This window comes from Ambystoma mexicanum, chromosome 9, assembly GCF_040938575.1.
Source record: "Ambystoma mexicanum isolate Mex_15411 chromosome 9, UKY_AmexF1_1, whole genome shotgun sequence".
NCBI classification, from domain to species: domain Eukaryota; kingdom Metazoa; phylum Chordata; class Amphibia; order Caudata; family Ambystomatidae; genus Ambystoma; species Ambystoma mexicanum.
In genome coordinates, this window is record NC_090931.1 from 1,422,820,515 (window position 1) to 1,422,843,700 (window position 23,186).

The 23,186-nt window shown below is 46.2% G+C and overlaps 1 protein-coding gene across 1 annotated transcript in view; it reads left to right on the forward strand.

Moving 5' to 3' along the window:
- Positions 1–23,186, forward strand: part of RUFY4 (RUN and FYVE domain containing 4) — a 239,506-nt gene that overhangs the window by 46,329 nt on the left and 169,991 nt on the right. The gene's annotated exons all lie outside the window — the stretch shown is intronic.

A 23,186-nucleotide genomic window follows, 5' to 3' on the forward strand; every position in this document is an offset into this window, starting at 1 on the left:
TATCCATGACTCTTACCATTCATCACCATTAAATATCCTGGCTAGGGCAGATATAAGTTGTTGTCCAAAACATCTGAAAAGCGTAATATTGTAGAACCTTGAATTACATTAAAAGGCTACAAATAGCGTGGGTCCGATATGATGTCATTAGTCAATACCCTACAAGGACATTTCTGGTTCAGTGTGAGTATTAAGTAGTACATTGGCTTATTGGATATGATGTGTGGAAACATTTTCTCACATAATTGCTGCAGAAGTGTCACATTTAAACCATGACTTTTTTTTAAATCTAAATTTACTAGTGGATATCATTTCCCTGCACTGACATGATGTGTGGTGTTCTGGCGGCCTTCAGCATAACCCTTTCAATTTAATGCAGAGGGCAACTTTGGGCCTTTTTCTAAATTGAGTGCTCCATGGCTATCTGTGGCAAGCGGTAAGCAATGATGCTATTGTTATTGGGTTAAAGCCTGGTACAGACGAGCCCATAAACCAATGACTTAAGGGATATCTCGACAGGCCAGCATTGGCCACTTTTGAGTGATCTCGCAGTACACTCTGCAGCTAGTATTTTTGAACAGTGTAACTGGAACATGTGCTCGAAAGCCCAGTCACCTGTTTTTTTTTTAGCTTTCCACAAAATGAACTACAAGGTACTACTCAAACATTTCGCCCAGAAAAGTCTGGAATTGGCAACTGTAAAAGTGTGCCACCTTTTTGTAACAAAATGACTACTGCCTTGCAGGAGTACAAGGATGAATAGTGACAAAACCAGCTACTCACGAATGCAAGAAGGAAATCCGTCCTGTTGGGAACAGCAATTTTGTTTCAATAACTATTATAACTGATTCTTTAAAGCACTTAATACAAATTAATTTCTTCAGAACAATCTCCTTTTGACTAATTTCTGACGTTATTGGTATATTTTTTAATACAGCAAATTATGTATATATATTTGTTCTTTTTTTTGTTGCTCCATAAATCATTGCAATTACTGCAAACGATATTTTCACTTTTCCATATGTACGATGATTAAACCCTCTTTCTTGTCCTAATTCATTCTTCAAGTATAGTGTTACACATATCCTATACTATAACAATTTCCTCTGTGACACCACGTAATTTGATACCTACTTAACACCCACGTGTACATATATTCACATTTCTTTTTTAATCAGGCTCTGAGAAGTTCCATCACCATTGCCAAATATTGCTCATTTGTTTGTACCACGATGCCCCCTCCTTTGCCCACTGCTTTTATCTTTAAGTCTGCAATGGAGTTGAACCTCTTTAATGCAATGCGCTCCAAATTAGTTAGATTGTGTCGTATTGTTTGTTTTATTGTCTTCAGGTCCTCAATTTCTTTGAGGACAATCATTTCCTTTGGCATTTGACTTTCAGTTGGTGTGAAAGTCTTTTTTTTTTTTTGCGTAGGCCCTTATCTTCCAGCTCGTTATTCCTTTCTTGATTTTTAAAGTACACTTTTAATCTCATGGTTCTGAAGAAGTTTCTGATTTCCGATTCTGTCGTTTACCAGTTTGTTAAGTTTATTGGCACAAAGGAGAGTGCTTTCCCTAGGACTAGAGTCTCTTCCATCGAGAGTTCATGTCATGAAAGGTTGAACACTGGTAGTTGCAGGTATGGTTCTACCATCTCTGGCGCCTCCTGCGTGGTCTGTACAACCTGGGACCTTGATTCCAAAAGGCAGCGGTTGGTTGGGAGCCCCATTGTCTTCTCTGGGGCCCCCTCTGCCTAAAAAAGTACTGTGTGGTCCCCAATTTCCTATCTGGTTGTAACCGCTGTAGTCCCATGGATCCTCTACTGGTGACTCTGAACCTGATGAGCCTGAGAATGTGACCCATCGTCCACTGGGTTTTGGTAAGTATTGTTGTGAAGAGCCTCCCTCAGTGGTTCTATTTTCTAGCCACTTATCCATTAGATAGGGGAACACTGTCTCCAATTTAAATTCCTTAATATCTCTTGCCAATGTTTTGTTTGATGTGATGGTTTTAACTTGGTCTATCTGTGGATTGATTTCTTTCAGTTTCTTCCTTGCGTCACTAAAAGCAGTGTTTTCACAGAATCTTTTCTCTTCCGTGTCTAGTTCTTTCTGTATTTTGTCACCGGTTTTAAAGCCGTCGTGAGGTTTAACGCCATTTCATTTTATTTCAATCTGGCTAAAGTTAGTACGGTTCTCAAAGTATTTTTTTTTTACAAATATTTTTATTAGGAATTTTTCACAATACAACAGTTATTATCATGAGGCTTCAATGCAGAAATCTCAATTTAATAACCCCCCTCCCTCCCTTCCCTCCCAACTCCCCCAAGACCACTTTATTCACGTGTTCAGTTCAGCCTGGCTAGGTGTCCATCATGGGCTGCTTGTGTCGTCATTAGAGGAACCTTTCTCACTTGGATGGAACAAAGACACTCTAGCGCCACCCATTGTTGCAGGTCTTTGCTAATGTTCAGATGCTGCTCTTGCTGGGCGTTCTCCCACGCTCCGGTTTCCGCTGCCGACCATTTACACAGGTCTTCCCACCACAATGTCACCCTGGGTATGTTGGGAATTTTCCACCCCATAGCTATGCGTCTTTTCGCCAGAATGTATATCAAGTTCTTGAGCCTGTTCAGAGGTTTGTTCTTCTTGGTTTTTTTTGTATCTTCCCAGGATGAGCGCTTTCGGCGACTGTACGTCCAGGGTAATGCCTGCACTGGCCACCTTAGTTGCAATTAGTGACCAGAAGGATTGTAACGAGCGGCACCCCCAAAACATGTGGGTCATCCCCGCTCGGAGTTCATGGCATTTTGGGCATCCTTTGACTCCTGCTCCCTTAAATTTGGAGATGACTTCAGGTGTGAGGTATGCTCTGTTAATGATGTAAAACTGTTTAAATTGCAGCCGGACATTTCTGGATACTTTTTGTGGTAGTGTGTTATGGATTCCCATTGTTTATCTTCAAATTGCTGGGCTAACTCCTGTTCCCGTTTCTCTTTGCACTTAAGGTCCTGCTTAGTTGTGCTGTCCAGCAATGTCTCGTAGACCCTTGAGGTTTCATGCCCTCCCTCGGCGGCGTTCAGCATGTTTTCAATGGCTTTGTGCCCAGTTTCAAAGTTCTCCGCCTCTGGCCATCTGTTTGTGAGCTTTTTTACCACCGCTGCGTGGAGTACGAACTGCCCAGTTGGTAGTCCCGAGGTCTCATGCAGCACTGCAAACGTCAAGATGCTTTGGTCATCTACCAGGTCACCTAGGGTGGCAATTCCGCAGGGTTCCCATGTATTCCTTATCTCTTTCAGGCCTCCTGGTCTGCTAGTCATGATAGAGGCTATCGGGATCTGTGAGGAATAGGGGTCGTTTTTTTCATGGCTTTGCAAGCTCGTTTCCAGACCTGGACTCCTAGTTTAATAAAGTATGAGTTATGTTGGGTTGTCATTGGCGGGGTCCAGAACAAGTCTCTTAGAAGAATGTGGGGGATCTCCGGCTGTAGTAGCCGGGTGTCCATTGTGGCTTCGTCTGCCATCCATTGTATCACGTGTTTCAGTTGGGCTGCGAGATAATATAATTCTAAATTGGGGACTTTCAAGCCTCCCTGGTCATAGGGTCTGTGTAGTACTTCTAGCGCAACTCTGTGCCTCCCTCCCTGCCATAGGAATCTTCTGCAGAGCTTGTTTAGGTCTTTGAAGAACTGCAGGGGGATGTTGAATGGAACGTTGGTGAAGAAATCTAGGAATCGGGGAAACGCCACCATCTTAAGAAGTCCTGCTCTCCCTGCCATTGAGAGTGGTAATTTGCCCCAGAAGTCCATAGATTTTTCCAGACTGTCTTTGGCTCTCACTGTGTTTAGGGTGTGTTCTGTCATGAGATCGCGATGGATGGATATGCCTAGGTATTTGAAGGAGGTGGTCTCCCACTTAAAGGCCATGGTTGGGAGGCTTTCTTTTCTGGCCTTGCCTAGGGCAGAAAGGGGGAAGAGACATGATTTGTGGTGATTAATTTGTATCCCCGTGAATCTGTGGAACCCATCTAAGGTCTTGAGTATGTATGCTAATATGTGTTCTGGGTTGTTTAGGTAAAGAAGCTTGTTGTCTGCGTATATTGAGACCAGGTGGGTCACTTTGTCTACCACTATGCCCCCGTCTCCATACTCCTGTCTTAGGTATGCTGCTACAGGTTCAATAGCAATGATGTACAGCATGGGGGAAAGCGGGCATTCCTGCCGGGTGCCCCTGTGGAGGTGCCATTTATCCAAATAGGTAGTATTCGTGCGTACTCTTGCCGTGGGGTTGGTATATATGAGTTTGGTCCACTTCAAGAAGGCAGGTCCAAGTCCCATTTTGGTCATGGTTGCGAGCAGCCAATTCCATCGGACTGAATCAAATGCCTTGTTGGCGTCCAAGGACGCCACTGCACATTTCCCTGGCCTGCCATTAGTGCTGTATATCAAGTGGTGTAGCTTGCGTAGGTTCTCTGTGATGGATCGCCCTGGCACGTAGCCCGTTTGATCGTGGTGGATCAATAGCGGGACCGCCCTCCGCAGCCTTCTAGCAAGCAGCGCTGTCAGGATTTTGTTGTCTGCGTTTAGCATGGAAAGCGGCCTGTATGAGCCACACTCCTCTCCGTCCTTTCCCGGTTTCAGTAATGGGATGATTACAGCTTCTTTCATGGTGTCCGGGAGGGTACCTATTTCAAATGCTTCATTAAATACTCGGGCAAGGAGGGGTGCCAGGGTGTCCTCGTATGTTTTATAGAACTCCCCTGGGAGGCCATCAGTTCCTGGAACCTTTCCGGAAGGCAGAGATTTGATGGTGGCTGTGACCTAATCCGGTGTAATTGGTTAGTCGAGGGCCTAGGCCATTTGCACGTCCAGTTTAGGTAGTTTAATGATGTCTAGGACATCTTCTATTTCAGTATCTGTGGGTTGAGGGGGGTCGGTATAGAGGTCTTGGTAGTACCTAGTGAACACCAAGTTAATTTCGGCCTGCGTGTGTGCTACTGTGCCGTCTGGTCTGCGGATTAGGCAGATGGGCTTCCTTGGAGCCTCCCGTTTGTAAAGCCAAGCTAGTAGCTTCCCCGGTTTGTCCCCGAGGGTGTGACTCCTTTCTATATATTTTGCATACCTGAGTTTCCCCAGCCTCTCCCAGAGCACTAAGCAGGCTTGTTTGAGCTCTACCATTTTCTGTATATGGACTGGGTCCGAGGAGGCTTTGGCTTCTAATTCCCTCAGCTCATCCTCGGTGCTTACCAGTGAGGTTACTATGGACCTCTGGGCTCCTCCCGTGGCTGCGATCATTTCCCCCCTCATGACCACCTTGTATGCTTCCCACGCTCTGCTAATGTGTTGCACACTATTTTCATTTATTTGCCAATAGTTTAGCGTGCTTTCCTTAATGTGGTCACGGAAGGCCTTGTCCAGTGGGGCTTCGCCTCTGAGTCTCCATGTGGGCACAGGGGGTCTGGGTGCTAGCACCGTCCAGGAAGTTATTAGTGGGGAGTGGTCCGACAGCACCCTGGCCAGGTATTGTGTGTCCTCAAACGGGGCCTGATGTTCCTCGCTCGCAAATATGTAATCGATTCTAGTGTGTACTGTATGCTGGGGTGAGTAGTAGGAGTACTCTCTTGTATCGGGGTGCTGCTCCCTCCAAAGTCTCTAAGTGCAAGTTGTTCTATTAGTGCTTTCAGTATTTTGGCGGGCGGGGAGTGGCGGGTGTGTTTGCTGTCAGATCTGTCTATCCGAGGGTTGAGGGTACAATTGTGGTCTCCCCCTATATCAAGGTACTATCTCTATGCAGGCCGAGCCGTTTGTATAATGAATGGAAAAAGACTGTGGCATCGTGATTAGGGGAGTAAGAGTTGATCAGGCAGACTTCCTTTCCTTCGATGGTGCCGTGCACCAAGGACATCCTGCCTTCATCGTCCATTTCTGTGTGCATCAATTTTATGGGATTGGTTGGTGCAATCCAGATTAGGACACCTCTCGCGTACGTGGAGTACGTGGTGCCTATCAGTGTTCCTTTCCAGGTTTTGGCCAACGCTGCCAGCTTTTGTGCGTCCAGGTGAGTCTCCTGGAGGAGGGCGATTCCGACCTTGTTGCGTTTAATGAATGCATGGATTTGGCGCTGCTTGACGGAGCTGTTCATTCCTCTGACGTTCCATGTCATGATTCTGATTTTGTCAGCCATGGGTTTTATGTGGCCAAATGTTCAAGGGTGGCATTCCTGGCAGGTCCTCTTTTGGTTCTGGCGGCTTTCGGTGCTCTGGGTGGTCTTGGTTCTTCTGTATATAACTCCCCAACTGCGATAACAACCCTTGGGTTCCCTTCCCCAAAAACTTTAAACTCCCTTGTAACATAACATGTCTAGCGAGGTTTCCCCTGTTCTGACTACCCCGTTTCCGCTCCATTTGACCTCTTAATGGTCTCTTGCTGCCCTACGGGCGGGTTAAATGTACCCTAACCACTTCTGGGGGGCAGAAGAAGTCCGCTACGGCTGCTGTCGAGTTGAGAGCAGTCCGCATCCAGTATGGCTCCTATTCGGATCAGTCCTGCTGTTTCAGAATGCTGGTTCTTATTGTTCCGTGTGTGCCTTATCCATTTGCTGGCTAACAGTGGCCACTTAGTTTGCAAGTTGCCGTGGTTTGCGCGCTTTCCCCTCGAGGTCAGGGAACTGCTCTCTGTCCATCCACTCTCTGGCTTCCGCCGGTGTGTCGAACAGTTGTGCTTTGTTGTTATGCAGCACTTTTAGTCTTGCTGGGTATAGGAGCATGTACCGTACTCCTGCGCTTTTCAGTCTTGCTTTAGTGTAAATGAATTGAGCTCTTCTCATTTGGACTTGGAAAGTATAGTCTGGGTATATGGCTATCTTCGCCGAGTCTCTCTGAATACTGCCCCTGATCTCGAAAAGGCCAGGATCGTCTCACTGTCTCTATAGTTGAGCACCTTTGTGATTACTGGCCTGGGTGGGGTAACCAGGGGTGGCAATTTGGTGAGGGATCGATGGGCTCTCTCGATGGTGAAGCCTTGTGTTAGTTTCCCTGCACCAATTTCTTGTAGTAGGAGGTCTTCAATATAGTTCGTGGGGTTGTTTCCTTCAATGCCTTCCGGCAGGCCTAAAATCCTAATGTTGTTTCGGCGCGCCCGCCCCTCGGCCTCGTCTGCTCTATCTTCCAGGTTTTTCACCTTTTGCGCCAGTTCATCAACGTCCTTGAGGAGCTGAGCTTTGGTCTCAGTGTTCTCTCAAACCTGGGTTTCGAGCTCTTCGGTTCTGCCTGCTATAGAGCGGACATCTTGGCGCAGTAGGTTTTGATCAATTGCTACCACGTCTATTTTGCTTTCCATTGTCTTCTGTAGCATTTGGATGGCTTCCAGGAGTTGTGAGTTTGCTGGTTCAAGGGGCTCCATCCACGTAGTCGCGGTGTCTGTGGTGTTGGTGTCTGATCTAGTTGTGCCTAGTCTGTTTCTGTTTGCCTCTCCCTCCTTTTGCGGACATTACACTGTGGGCGTGTGGGCTTGCCGTTTTGTTAAGCTAGCTATTCCGTTGGTGGCGATGGTGGCGATGGTGCGATGCCTAGGGGTGGCCGTGCTGTTGTGTACTCTTTAGGGGATCCCTTGATGGTCTCAAAGTCTTCAGGGAGCTGTGCGGGTTGTTCCCATTCCCCTAGGAGCAAGGTGAATGGGTTCCCGGGCCTGCTATGTTATGTCTGGTGCCCGCAATCCTCCGTTCAGGGTGTGAGGGCCCCCCTCTGGTCACGTCCGGCCGGTTATCTGTATTGCTGTGGGCTCTACTTCATATGGGGCTCAGGGGGGTTGTTGGTTGGTATGGGGTGCAGTCCAGCCTCGATAGCATCTGGTGGGGCTGCCGGTGAATACTGTAGAATGGCGAGGATAGTTATTCATTCCCGGCGCTGTCCACCTGCACTATGGTGGTGGTGCGCCGTGTGCAGTAAACGCTTATTAAGCACGGGTCCGGGCCTTGCCAAGTCAAGGCCCCTGCTTCGGCATGTCCGTTGCGAGCGGGGGCCCAAGAGGGGAAGGGGGGTAACCCGCTCCGCAGACGCGGCGGCCGCAGCTAACCGGCTGGGCTCCCCCCCACCAGCTCTTTACCTTGTGCCCACCGCTCGTTCTGCTGGGCTCTTACGTGCGCTGGCCTGTCTCGTCTTGCCGGGTGCTCCGCGTCTGATCTACGTGCGCCTTAAACTCTTGCTGGATGCAGTCTCCTTCAGGACGCTGCCATGTCTGCACCCCCGGGGTTCGATGCGTCGCTGCTGGAGGTGCAGGCCGCTTCCACGAATGCGGCACTTCAGCCGCTCGCCGATCTGCACAGGTCAGTCTCAGTGACGTACGAAGCCTTCAGTTGCTCACCTTCCTCTGACTCGGTCCCTGGTGCGGGCGTCTCGCTGGGCTCTGGCCCACCCACAGTGTCTCCCCGGTGCTCTCCGGACCTTCTGAGTGTCCGCTGCTGCAACCTGATGAGCTGGGGCTCTGCGCCTAGTGCTGTGCTAGCAGTTCATGCAGCGGGCGCCATTTTCTCGTGCTTCGCCGTCTCTTCGCGACTCTGCACCCTGTGGAAGGGGGGAGTCGTAGTCGCTTCAAACTTTGGGCAAGGCAGCCCGGCGTGTTGGCAGTAATTGTGTCAGCTTCCCTTGGTTTGGGCAGCACGAAAACCGTGGATTTTCAGCACTATTAAGGGCTCATCAGCGGAGCTCTCTGGATATGCGTCCGTCTTACATGGCGGTTAGCCACGCCCCACGGTACTCAATGTCCTCTAGAAAAAGCACATTTCATTTCTCACTACTAGTCCCTCTGGGGTTATATTAGTATTCAAATATTCCCAGAGGAAGTGTCCATGAACCTTCATCCTGAAACACCACTTCTTTAGAGTTTTAAAAGAACCTCTGCTAATGTCCCAATTCTTTGTACCTCCATGCCCCCAGTTGGATTAAAGAGGAGCCCACCTCATCAGTCTTCACTCCACTGCAAACCAACAGAGAAACCAATCATAACAGTGCTACAGGCACAATGGAAAACAGGTGCCTGGAAACACCATTTTTGTTGTATAGGAGCCTAACAAATGATCAATACATAAAATAAATAAATAAGAGATCTACCTCCTTTGCCTTTTTTGGTATTGTGGGCAAAGGACAGGCTATTCTCTTAAGAGGGGTGTGAATGTGATAACAGTACAAAATCCAAACAGTAGTAGTACAACAGTCCAAAATAAAGGAATGTCCAATCACTGCGATAATATGCAATAATAACTGTCTTTAAAACCACTAAAAAAACACCCCTGTGGAAATAACACGGAGTATGCAGAATGTACATGAGGCAGGCTGTCTGGGTCAAGTAGCAGTGCTGAAAGGCAAGAAATTGCAAACAATGTGCCCAAAAAGGATATGCCTTTGTAGAAAAAGCTTCAGTTGGCTGTTTTAGCAGTCATTAGGGACCTTGAAGTGAACCAACGGGGCTCAGGTCTCTCAATTGTACCTTTCTCAGTTCTTGGGTAGTTCATCAGACTCGAACCAAGATTTGGGATGCTCTCTATGCAGGTCATATCAGGTTTAGATGCATCAAGACATAGTGGTCAAGCGGCAAGCTGGTGTTGAGTCAGTTCGAAGCGGTAGCTCTGTGCTGTTGTTCAAAGGTGGCATTCAAGAGATGCAGTCACCAGGGGCAGTTTGAAGGTTCAGCCGCTTTGAGACGTTGATGACCACTGGTTTTGGTCGACGAGTGACGCAATGTTTCCACAGATTTGAGTCAAGGTCAGGGGCAGTACGAACTAGTGATCATAATGTTCCAGTTCGATTTTCAAAGAGGCAGCGGAGGGGAGTCATCCACAGTGGTGAGCTGGTTGTTAGAGTCAGACAGGTTACATGCTCTGCTTGGTATGATGCAAGTGTCAAACCGGTTCGATAAAGTCAGCAACAGCGGTTCGAAAAAATGTTAAAAGCAGCACCACAGGTTCTGGTGATTTGAAAATGTTCAAACGCAGTTAACTCTGGTTCGAGGATGGATCAATGCTGAAAAAAGTGTGGAGATCCAGCTGCTTTGCTTCTTTCTGATGCTGTGTGTCCCAATCCAGAGGCTCAGGGGCATGATTGGTCCCTTTGTCTTCACTCCCACACAGATGAGTCTATCTAGCACCTGCATGAGTCCTTCATCTCCAGTGGGGAGCATGGGCCCCAATGCAGCTTGCAGAGAGGGCAGCTCTTTGTCCAACACCAGATCATCCCCAATGTTGCTTAGGAATGTCTAGGGAGCAGAGCTTGCCTTTGCCTTGGAACACATGCCTTTACTTCTCAACGAGAGGACTTTGGAAAGAACCGTTCTCCCAACAGGTTTAAACAAATGTTCTGTTCTTCTTGTAGTGGTCCAAAGTAACCATAGTAGGAGTGAGTTATTTATAAATGCAGCATGCTACATGAGATTGCTACAAGTGACTTTTGCCGTCTTGCATCATACCCAAAATGCTTTGTTGTGTAGGAATTGGAGTAGACAGGTAAGAAAGAGAAGCCCACACAAAAACCAGAATGGAGTAACAGTCCCTATATTCCATTCTGCTCTCTCTAGCTGTCTAATCCTGGTCCTTCCCAAGCCTGCAACGTCAAAGGCCCTTTGATGCAATACCCAGCTACAAACATGGCCTTTTTATTTAGAGAGTGATTCTTTGAAGCTTGGTTCTCAGCACTCCCATGCTCAGACTTCCCTGGTCTAGGGAGAGGTGTTACCCAATCTCCCAAAGGTTTAAAGGGAGACAACTAGAGCTGCCTATTGTCCTGCTGGCTGTACCCGAGACACAGTCTGGAGAGAATACACACAGCCTGTCCATGGCTATCCTGGGCTCACAGTGGTGACAGGAGTATGCTACAAATCATATAAGGCTTTAATAATTGTGTGAACTATCAGTCACCATGCCAACACCTAGGTATGGCTTACATTTAGATTTTAACCTGCCACCAGACTCTTATGTGTTTTCAGTTATTATGGTTTTAGGTCAGAGGTGCAGTTTTAAGTGCATTCTATGCCTGCAGTGATTTGTGTGTCACAACAGCTGTTAAACAGGGCTCCGGTCGCATCTGAATTTGCCCTGTGCCACAAGGAGATCAAGGAGCTGCAGATCAGGAGATTAATGCATGTGTTCACTATGCCTTTGCATGGGGTTTGATGAGAGGGGGATCTGCTTGGCAGACCACCCTTTCTGAGATGGATTACTCGCATCATTTTATTATCAAATTTAAAAAAGAGAGGGCTTCTACACCCTTGCCAGATGGCAATCATTTCCTGTGTGCCTGCACTGATATTGAACTTCAGTCTAATCCTGGTTAATGGCTGCACTTCAGAAAACTGAGTACACTGCAGGTCCCGAGTGTAGAGCACAGCGGGCCCAAATAATATGACTTTCTTTAAATTGGTTAACATTATACACAGTTAGCTAATTACAGTGGTGCCATGAAGGTTTGAGACTGTGGCAGCAAGCTCTGTGTGGAAGCATACCGTCAAAACGCTCCCTGCCCCTACTCCCCCCTTTCTGGAGCCTCCACAGGACCAGATTTGACATGCCCTGTGTCTCTCCTTTGACGTCGATTAATTGTCCATGCCAACCTATGTTATGTTTCCCCTTCTTTGGTTTTGTGTTTTTCACCAACCCTGCTCCTTGTGCCTGGGCAGCAAGAAACATGTTTGTCTGGTAAGTCGCCTTAAAGGGGATCGGCGCTCAAGCTGCTATTTGTGTGCATGGCAGGGCGTGTTCGTATTTTAACTTTAGCAGAGACGTGGCTATGAGCCATTTTCTTTTTAGATTTACTCGTGTCTAGTACCTGGAACAGTGCCAATTGGTTGCTGAGACAACGTGGAATGCCACAGTCCCTCTTTACCCAAGGCAAACCCAGGGGTTTTCTAACCCCTGGTCGCCTCCTCCCCTCACATTACTGGAGCAGGATTACAGGTTAAAAGAAAACATTAGGAGAAAATGTGGCTATGCTCACGCGCGTGCTTTCTCCAGAGCTGCACTATCTACCTACATGAAAGCTTTTATTTTTCATTCTAAAGCGTCTTTTGTTCAGGAGCATGTTTCCAAAGCTATTAAAAGCCAAATGAATCGTTTAAAATAGTATAAACATGTCACAGTTTACAAATGAATGTCATTGTAAAAAAATATCATTGCTAAAAAATGGTTTTACTATTTGAATGCAATAAATAAATAATTTAAAAAAATACATTTACTAACCTGCAATGTTTGGCCTCATCTATAGAACATTTACGTGCAAAGGCTAAGGAGTTCAACTTCTTCTTCCTGTCTACAATCTTGGAAATTCAAAAAGAAATTTAATCTAAAGAGAACTTTCTCCCCCTTTGGTGAAGCTCTGCCCGTTGACACTTTCTTTTACTTTTATGCGGTAAAAGCAGATAAGGTCATCCCATTAATGGAGGAACTGAAAACGACTTCTAAACTGGATGACTGCCAGCCTACCCTAGTAGACTGCCAACATGCTAATGTCCTGCCCAATCTCATTTACAATCTAACACATGTGCCCCTTCCTGCCCTGGGAGTACCCCCTCCTCAGTTAAATATGCCATACTTTCACCTCTGCTACAAAATTGTCCCTTGACCCAGCAGTATTGAATAATTACCAACCTATTGACAGACTTCCCTAGATGGCAAATATCCTGGCAAAACTAGTCACCCATCAGCTTCAAAATGATGTGTAGAACTTTAAGATCTTAGATTCACGACAGTCAAGCTTTCATCCCAAGTTTGGCACTGAAACCATTTTAACAATGTTATGTGACGATATCCAGTCGACTGCTGACGAGGGATATCTGTCACTATTAGTGCTGTTGGACCCCTCGGCGGCATTCGATACTGTTTTTTCATGAGGACAGCTTTGCTGGGGCCCAGGTATTAGTTTGGAACAGAATACTGCAGAAATACTCATTATATGGCCTGCCGGCCACTTGTCTCCCTTTGGACCATTTGCTGTACCCCACTATGGCACAACCTTTGCTTTGTCTCTGCTGCAAAGCCATGAGCTACAGTGATGGAACTGATAATGGGTCTGTTGAAGTGTTCTTGTTTTTCCCCACTTCAAATTACGGATCAAGGCAAAAAGTAATTCTGCCACAGTCAAGGGTGTTAAGAGGAGCAGGTTACAAGACTTACTTAATATGTATATATCACATTAGAAAGGAAGATAATTGACAAAGTCATATGGGTTGGCTTTTGAATTTTTTTCATTGTTATCCTAAGTATCTTTTTTGCTCTCCTAGTTATCATTGTTTTCATAGTTTCATAGTTATCGCTTTTATTTTAAAAGTGCAGCATTGCATGTGTAGATGTTTCCATCATGTGCATGCACAGCCACAAATTCCCCGGCATCGTCATTTAGGGCCTGATTCATGGAACGTTTTCCTATGGGATTGCGCCATTATAAAACACTTCCATGAATCAGGCCCTTAGTGTCCTATGCATGGTATGGTCACCAAATGTAATGAGCTGACCACACAAGCCCGTTTGCTGCCACCATGTGCAAAGTACAACCTAAACCACCTCACTAATACCATCCAATTACAGTTCATGCTGCACATTTATTTATATTTATTTATAAAAACACATTCTTAAGTGCGATGTTTGTCCCGAGGGCCTCAGAGTGCTTTACAATGTTACATATAAAAACAATAGTTTAAACACATTTTACAATGAAAACATGAAACAATATTTCCCCCAAACTAGTTACCCAGGCTGTTAAATCCAGGTCACATAAAACATTTCAGTTTACGCTGAAATACTAAAACTATTTTTATTTAATTCTGATAAAAACTCTACTATCATCTCAAGAATCATAAAAAGCCTTATCCCCTAACTAGGCCTTTACAAATTTCCTAAATTTGTTATTAAAAGTCCTCAGTCATCCGTAAATCTTTTGGTAGGGAGTTCCAGAATTTATAGAATTATTGCTTCATAGAAAACTCTGTTTAAACATTGGCCCTTCTAGATTGAGGGATTCTCAACTGCATGCTCCTCTTGGAGCACCTGAAATGTTCAATTTGTTATATCGATATTTAGGAGCCTTAAAATATAGAGCTTAATACACCAGACGTATCATCTTAAAATGCATCCTCTTTTCAATGGGTAACCAGTGCAACTGCTTCAAGATTGTTGTGATATGGTCAAACTTCCTCGCTCCCCGTACCAATCCTGCAGCAGCATTAAAAACAGATCTTAACAGAGCAAGGGTTCATTTTAGAACTCCCTTTAACCAAAAATGTCCCCAATCTATTCTTCATAAAACCAGTGCTTGAGTTAAAGTGTGAAAATGGGAATTGGACACAAAGGGGGGCATTATAATTTTCCCAGTGCAGTAAAAATGCCAATAAAAGTTTGACTGTGGAGGTCACTGATTTACCTGCAGCCAAGAGCTGGAGGTAAATCAGTCCCCCACCGGCAAAAAACTGCTGGAATTACCGGCACCGGGAATTCCACTATGGGACTCCACCAGTAGGACTCCATGGAATGTGGAATTACCGGCATCCCCACTGCCTGTAATATCCCAGTAACACCTGGATATCAGGCAGCAGGAATGCTAATTCCATTTGGTGGCATCCCACTGATATTACCGGCGGGATGCCACCAAACCTGTAATGACCCCCAAAAGGTTTTATTGCTCTTAGCAAACCTAATTGAAAATTTGCTGCTTTAACCTGACTATTTATTTGGGGAATCAGAGAGAGTTGTGAGTCTATCACAAAACCCACAGATTTTACTGAGGTAATGAGTTGTCTAGGGTCTCCCAATATAACCGTTGTATTGAATCTGTCAACCAATGAATGATCAGGTTTCCCTTGAAAAAGCAGTAGGAACTCTGTTTAGCCTGGGTTCCATTTTAAAAAATTGGACGCCCTCCAACTCCCAATGTCAAGGGGCACTTGCTTAGATGCTCTAAGACTCTATTCGCAGACACCTTTAAATACAGTTGCGTATCTTCTGCGTATTGATGTACTGATATTTTGTGTTTTGCTCGTACATCACTCAAGGATTCATACATAAATTAAAAATAACAGTTGATAAAATAGATCCATGAGGTCCCCCACAGGGCATCAGACACACTTCTGGACACACATGCATGATTTCATCATGTGTGCTCTTATATAGCACTTCCAGACAGATTCCTCCCGCTTCTAAATGCTGTAACAGGAGGTGTTATTCTTAACCCATATTATGGTACTCGATTTACCAACTTCGAAAGTATGAAAGGCCAAGTTGGCCCTGCCGTGGGATTCAAACTTGTGAATGACAAGCGGGCCCCTTGTGAGAGTTGAGCACTTTAATTATGAGCCAGCCACCTGTAGAGCTCAGATCGTTTCCATGTGTGAGCTACTGTACAGCATCGCAAGTGCAAGTGTTACCATCATATGCTAAACAGAGCCTTAAATGCCCCAATAATGCTGCCCAATAGCCAAAGACGTCATTTCATCAAAATTCCAGGGGTAGTGGAAGTGACATCACACGACCATTGACCTCTGATGACATCACCAGAAGTGGTGTCATTTGACCCCACCCCAAAGTGACATCACGGGAAGCGATGGAACACAACCTTTCTCCCCTTGACAAAACAGGAAGTGTCATCACATAGCATTGTACCTAAGTGCACTACTAAAAAATATAGGGCCTCATTACACGGAAGGCGGTAATGGTTAACGGCCACCGTTAATGGTAACGGTGACCGTTAACCATTACTGCCTTACTATGAGGTCCCTTAGCGGGTTGGTGCTTTAACGCCTGCTTTTTGCAGGTGTTAAAAACCAACCCGCTAATGGACCTCGGAGCTAATTACGGCACCGCAAAATTGCGGTGCCGTAATTAGCGCCTTCCCCATTCCCATAGAGCCCTATGGGGAAGGGCAATGGCGGAAGGGGGATTTACCGCCCCACCAACCTTGGAATGGGGCGGTAAATTCCCTATCCACCAAGGCGGTGCCGGTATTTTACCGGCATGAGCCATGGCGCTAACAGCGCCATGGCTCACCGCCTTCCGTGTAATGAGGCCCATAGTTACAATATCACTGTAATGTGATTTACATTTCATACAAGAATATGTATCATTGAAATCAGTGTGGATAGGCTCATATTAAAAAATTGCTGAGAATGCAAGCAGATGTTCAAGGCCAAATGATAATGATGACTGACCACATGGCACTTACCGTTAAGCACTTTATATAGAACAAATATACATACAATATCACCCCGCCTGTGTTAGTACTCATTTATCAACCTCAGAAGGATGAAAGGCTGAGTTGGACATACCGGGATTCAAACCTGCAACCTGCAGATCAAACACACATCACAACAGCAAGCGCTCGACCGACTGAGCTATCTTAACGGCTATAGCTAGCTTACCGCCTATAGTAAAATGACCAATTGCATGTCTTAATGTTCTCAAAGTCAGAAAGCAAATTACACTCTGTAGTGGATACCATTAAACTTTAACTGAGATTTAACAGCAGGCCAGTTCATCTGCAGGTCTGGTGCAAAGTTGTCCACATGTCAATCCTACTTGGATCTACTTTTCAGGCTTCAGACGTTGGAAAAATACATACCATTGGGAGGGTTCATAAGTGTGCCTTAAAGAATTTAGAGTAGTGCAGGGAAAGCAGCGCACTCACATGGCACCCTGTACTCTGGGCACTCATCACCTCCTACGTGCAAACAAAAATCCTGAACAGCATGCCATGGATATAGGAAAGATTAACACATTACAAAAAAGCATTAATTGTGGCACAATGAAATTAAGGGCCACTTTATGTGCTATGGTCAAAATGTCTACACTGTACACAAGCATTTAGGAGCACCTAGACACACTTGTGTACAGGCACGTTATAAATGACGTATCATATCACATATCATATCATAACATATATATCATATCATATCACAAGGATTTGTCAAGTGAACGAGGACACGGAGATGGAATGTCTTGTGATGATCGTAACAGAGATGATGGCGGAAATAAATATGCTATAACTGCAACTTGCAAGAAGCAAAATCACGACTTTGGCGGTAACCCTTAAATCCGGCGGTCGTGCTATTACCACCGGATTTAAGGTTCCGCCAAATCAGGACTTCGGCGGATTTCGCCCCAGCTCTTGGCTGGGGGGAAATCCGCTGAAAATTCGCGCTATTACTGCCGGCGGAAAATCCGCCGGCAGTAAGAGCGCGTATTTTCCCCATTGAGCCCAATGGGGAATGGGGCATTCCTGAATGGGCTCAATGGGGAATGGGGAATTACATTACCGCCGAACTCGTGGTCCGGCGCTATTAGTGCTGGGGAGTTCAGCGGTAGGGCTAATACCGCCAGCGGTAATGCCGCCGGCGTTACCGCCAAAGTCGTGATCAAGCCCATAGTCCGAAATGGATGCTTATTCTACTCTACATGCTCTTTGGAGGTTTTTGTCTGCATTTTGAATTTGAGGTGTTTAGGAACAGACTAAATCAGTGACTCACCCCCTGAAGTGTGCCTGAAATAAACCTTTACTGAGTATAGCAATTATTGTATAGATTTCCAGAAAGACAAATTAATTATTGTTCCTATTCCTTCTTATTTAGGGTCACTGCTCAAAGTGTTATACTTGTGGAACCCCATTGTTTTTTAAGAAGCCTAAACATGAAACCAGCCACTCTAGAAACAAGGCTTGCAAGGGAGACCACAGGGGTAGCAAGGGAGACCTCAGGGGTCGCAACTGGGAGATCTCAGTGGTCACAACTGGGAGACCTCAGGGGTTTCAACTGCGACTGCCGGTGACCCCCAAATGATGTCTATGCCAATTACAGTCAATTCCTTATAATAAAATGCCTTGTACTGGCACTATTTGTATGGTATGCCAATCATTTCCTAAAAATGTCTTTGTGAAATTGTCAAGCCCTGCAAATGGGTTTCTATTTTAAAACCCCCATCATGTGTTTTTGTCTGTGTTAGTGGCTCAAGGTACTTTATACTTTGACAGTTTCTTTTTCACAATTATTCCTTTTTCAAGAACTCCCAAACATCCCTACAAATCCAAATTTGCACCCTTACAGGTATTACTAATGTTACTTCCCAGTGTGCTTTAAAATGCACTATTTGATTCAAGTGACAATTAAAATGTGCTTGCTGGAACCAGCAAAACCCTCATGTTGTTGTATTTAAATATTTTCTGGTCTTTTCAACATTACTGGATCAGTGGGCCTCATTACAAGGTTGCCGGTCCGGAAACAACGGTGGCGATAAACCCGCCGCCACCGTTGTTTCCGGACCAGCAAACTACGAGCTCTGCAGGTGGGTGGTGTTACTCCCACCAGGTCTGACATGGCGGGAGTAACGCCACCCGCCTGCAGACGGAAATGGAAACACCGGCACCGTTAATCCATGGTCCCAATTCTCATGGAGTCCTATAGGACGATTTTCAAATGTGTCCATGGACACATGGCGATACAATCCATCTGTACCAATCTCCCAGGTCCACTTGCTGCTCAGTCCTTTCCCATAATGTAAAACTAGAGGTGATAGGTGGTTCTCTGTGCTTGAGCCTCGCCTCTGGAATCCTCATCCTTGTAAATTTCCTGATCTTGATTCGCTGTTCTGCTTTCTTTCGTGAAGCTTTAAAAACCTTTCTCTTCGCATAATTGCTCTCCTCTGTAGCCCAGTAAACATATTCAAATCACACTCATCATTCGCCCAGATGCAGTTTGGGAGGCCCAGTCACGGGGCAAAAATATATAACCAAAACAAAACATAAACATTTCATGCAGTCTCCTGGAGGAGGGATGGGCCTGTCCTTGGACACGCCTTTATGTGCTAGTGACGTATTCTCGGTAAGCCTCTGTCTACCTCATTCAATGCTTGCCTATTCTCAGCGCATCCTTTAATTGCTGGCCAACCTACTATGCACCTTGCGTACTTCACAACCCTGAGGACCCTCCTCGTTGTTGACCAAATCAGCAACAACAAAACGTTCCTTTGGATTGACACCCCTTTTATTGCTGACCTGTTCAGAAGTAGGGGGGTCTTACATCGACACATTTTTGCTGACCTATCCCGGACACCCCTAAACTAGCTGCGATTTCCCTTTAAATTATGGATTGGCTTGGACATCACCTTTAATGCAGGCCCACCCAACAGCATCAAATGTGCACCAGTCTTCAAACATGGATGCTGAGGCTGGTCATGTGGTGTTGGGTACCACAGGCAGGAAAAAAGACAAAGGGCTAGAAGAAAAGGGCTGTTTTCTATGAAGTGTTGATAACACTGCAGTCTATGATATGATGATACATTTCATTTGTATCGCGCCCATACACAAGTGTTTCAGAGCGCAACGAGGCAAGGGAGGGGATCAAGGGGGGACAAAACAGCGATCTTACTAGACCCAGTGACATTGAGAATGCGCAAGTGCAGGGGGAGAGGGAAAGGGGGAAGTGCAAGGGAGAGGGGAGAAGTGGAAAGTGCTGAGCAGGGATAAAACAACAAAAACTAGTAGTTCGGCCAGCGAGGTGTCGAGTGCGAGGTTACGGCGCAGACAGGAGGTGTCTGATAAGTGAAAGTACGGGGACTGTAGGGTAACAGATACAGACCCAGGTGCAGGGATTGCCAGGAGGAAGTGGCTGGGTGGGCAGGGACCAGAGCCCGAAAAGCAGAGGGTAACCAGGCACCTGGTGCCAAGCAGAGCAGATCATCAGGGCAGGGGAAGAGCGAAGGCAGAAGCAAAGAGGAAGGTCTTGAGGTGCTTCCGTAACCGTAGTTGGTTCTCCTCAAGTTTCAGAGAGGCAGGGAGGCTGTTTCAGAGTGAGACCCCAGCTGAGGAAAGAGATCTACCACCAACTCATTGCTTGGAGAAGCGACTGACCTTGGGGGAGTTGGAGGAGCAAAGAGCTCTAGAAGGAAGGTATTTACGGAGGGAGAGATGAACATATTGTGGACCCAGGCCCCAGAAAACCTTGTGAATATTCCAAAGGGTCTTGAATTTAATCCTTGCAACCACTGGGAGCCAATGAAGAGACTTCAGGGCTGAGAGATACGATCCCAGGGCTTGAGGCCAAGGACAAGTCTCGCAGTCCTGTTCTGGATGAGTTGCAGAGGGCGGAGAGTAGAAGCAGGTCGATTTAGAAAGAGACTGTTGCAATAGTCCAACCTAGAGAGAACCAGATCTTGAGAGACAGTGAACTTCTGGGGGAAGGAGAGGAAAGGAAGAATACCTCTGAGGAGGTGCAGTTGATAGTTAGACTTCTTAGAGACGTCAGAGATGTGAGGAGAAAAGGAGAGTGCAGAGTCGAAGATGACCCCAAGGTTATAAGCCTCACAGGTAGGGGCAGGGAGAGGGCCAAGAGAGGCCGGCCAGATAGAGAAGGGAAAGGGGGGTGTGGGTGTGCTGATGAGGAGAATCTCCATCTTACTGACATTAAGGCAGAGATGGTTGGCGGCACACCATTGCTGGATAGCAGACAGACAGTCTGCGATGAGATAAGGAGAAGAGGGGCAGAGGGAAGCCTGAAAATTAGCTGAATGTCATCCACATAGCATTGAAAGTTGGGGCAGAGAGCGACAATGCGGTGGCCAAGGGGTGCCAGGTATTGGTTGAAACGGCAAGGGAGAGAGGTTAGACCCCTGGGGAACATCACATGTAGAAAGTGAGATAGAGGAAAGGAAAGACCCAAGTTGGACCTGGGAGGGTCGATCGGAGAGGAAGGAGGTCAGCCAGGCCAGAGCCTGATCAGTGATACCCAGGTTATCACGGACACGGTTGAGCAGGATGGCATGGTTGACCTTGTCGAAGGCAGAAGAGAGATCGAGTAGGATGAAGACAGAAGCGATGTTAGAGTCGAGGTTGGAGAGTAGGTCTTCACGGTTGTTCAGGAAAGCAGTTTCCGTGCTTCTGGCAGCTCTGAAGCCAGACCGATGGTCATGGAGACAACCAACAGAATCAGAGTGAAGATTAAGCTGGGAGATGGCCATCTTTCCCAGGAGTTATGGTGTTTCTAGGTGTTGTGGTATTTCAATAACTACCATTTTGACATATTAGGAAGACTCGATGAGGGGCGGTGGGGTGGCACAGTGGTAGTTGCTTCACTATCCAAAGCTCCTTTTCCCTCACTTCTGTTTCAATGGTCATAGTTTGTTGTTTGGTCACCTATTAAAAACAAGCAATGGTAATGCCAACACTTTGGGCTTTTGTGTAGGCATGTGAAAGGCACTTGCCAGACACAGCCTTAGTGGTATTAACTACCCATTGCTGGTAGCAGGTACAAAATGGTGCAAGTACATGGGCATCTAATAGCAGGGCCTGGCAAAAGCTTAAAACGTATGCACAAGTCAAAAATGTTGGCTTTGCTAATGATTTTTTAAACAGGACTTCATTGGCTTTGCCAATGCTTGTTTTTAAAAAGGACTTTAGTGAAGGGCATGCAGAGTGTTTATAAATCGAGTGGCTGAAGGCAGGCCTGGTAAAACATTTTTATTGCACCAGTATCGTGTTTACAACTCCAATTAAGTCATTAACTCTCAGAACAATTCTTTGAACAAACACTGGCTGGCACTTTGAATGCAACGACTGATGGTAAGGCTTGATTAAAGCAAGCTCAAAGAGTTCCCATGAGGAGGTGTTTTGGATGGGCAGAGGCAGGAATGGGTGGGAATAGCCATACGGATTAGCATGGCCATGGGCAGGCAATGGGTAGGCACATAACTAAACAACACCTACAGGCTTTCTGTCCCTCCTCATATGTCATTCCTCCCTATCAGTACTCCAATGCAATAGTTTTGGCTTATAGGTTATGTAAGCCACACCTTATAGCCCAAACTAAAATTGCAAACATGCTGGGTAAAAACCCAGAATACCTGTGTGCTCCTAATGATTAAAAATATGGGCAGAGAATTTCAAAGCTGTGTCGAAAGTCTGTTTACCTCAACTCACCCACAAAGAGGGAAAGAATGTAATGGTGTTATGACCTGAAGCAGTGGATGAGGCGGATACTGACAGAGCACTGGTTGGCGGTAACCCTGGCAGGACATGGGTGCATCCCTTACCTTTTCCTAAATCCATGGGAGAAGGAGGAGGAAGGCTTTAGCACCCAGGAGGTGGGAGCCGGCACCACAGCTGTAGGAGGTGAGTCACACAATTGGGACATTGCTTTGGAGATTATCTTTGTAAATGCTGTGTAAATGTATATGTGTGCTATCCGAACACAACATATTGCCACATGCCGTGTTGAGGGATTTTCTCCTATTGAAAGCTATATCAAAGCCCAAATGGCATGTGTTATCATGCGCAACCTCATACCATATCAGTAGCCACTGACTGCAGACTCGTATTCACAACATGTAATGGACCAAAAGATGATGATTGCCATGGCAATTTCAGTGATGTTCAGTAGGAAGATTCATCGTTCACCACCATCACCTGCGCTGCCACTGTCATTAACTCCAGTGTTGTTGCCACCTGTTTTGACACTGCGGTGCCGCCTCCGTCTCCGGTGGTATCACCAGCTGTGTTGCTGCCACTGCCTCTGCTTCCACCTTCTCCAGCATCACCACCACCTGTGCTCTTGTTTCTGACACTCTTTTTGATGGCATCGAGTGCCCAGATATCCCCCGCCACTGCATGAAGGTGCAACAAGGTTGCCTGTGACTGACTGCATAGCAGCAGACACCGCCCCAATCCAAATCAGCCTCATGCCAGGCGTCTGTGTTCATCACACCATCAGCTGGAAGTAAGAGTGACGATAACAACCAAGAGGAAGTTGATGATGATTACAATCATAATGATGGTGACATCGACGAAGATAATGATGATGATGAAGATGGCGACATTGATGGCAGACAGGGGATTGATGACGGGTACACCAAGATGGCATAGCACATAGGACAATCTGCACACCATGTCATTTCTAGAGACACGATACCCATCCCAGAGTAGCCCCGTCAGACTGTTTTAAGGTCTTAAGGTACTTGAAGGGAATGGAGGAAATGTAGCCCATCATGAAGACCTGGCAAGGCTACAGGTCATGGCCGTGGCCATGGAAGACGTTGGCAATGTGGTAAGCAGGAATGGGGGAAAAAACAAGATAGCAGGAGCCATGCCCTCTGCAGAACAATCACCATGCTGACCAGATATGCAGCTACCTAATGACTGTTATGCTCACCTGGTATCCACGGGGACGCCACCCAGCCCT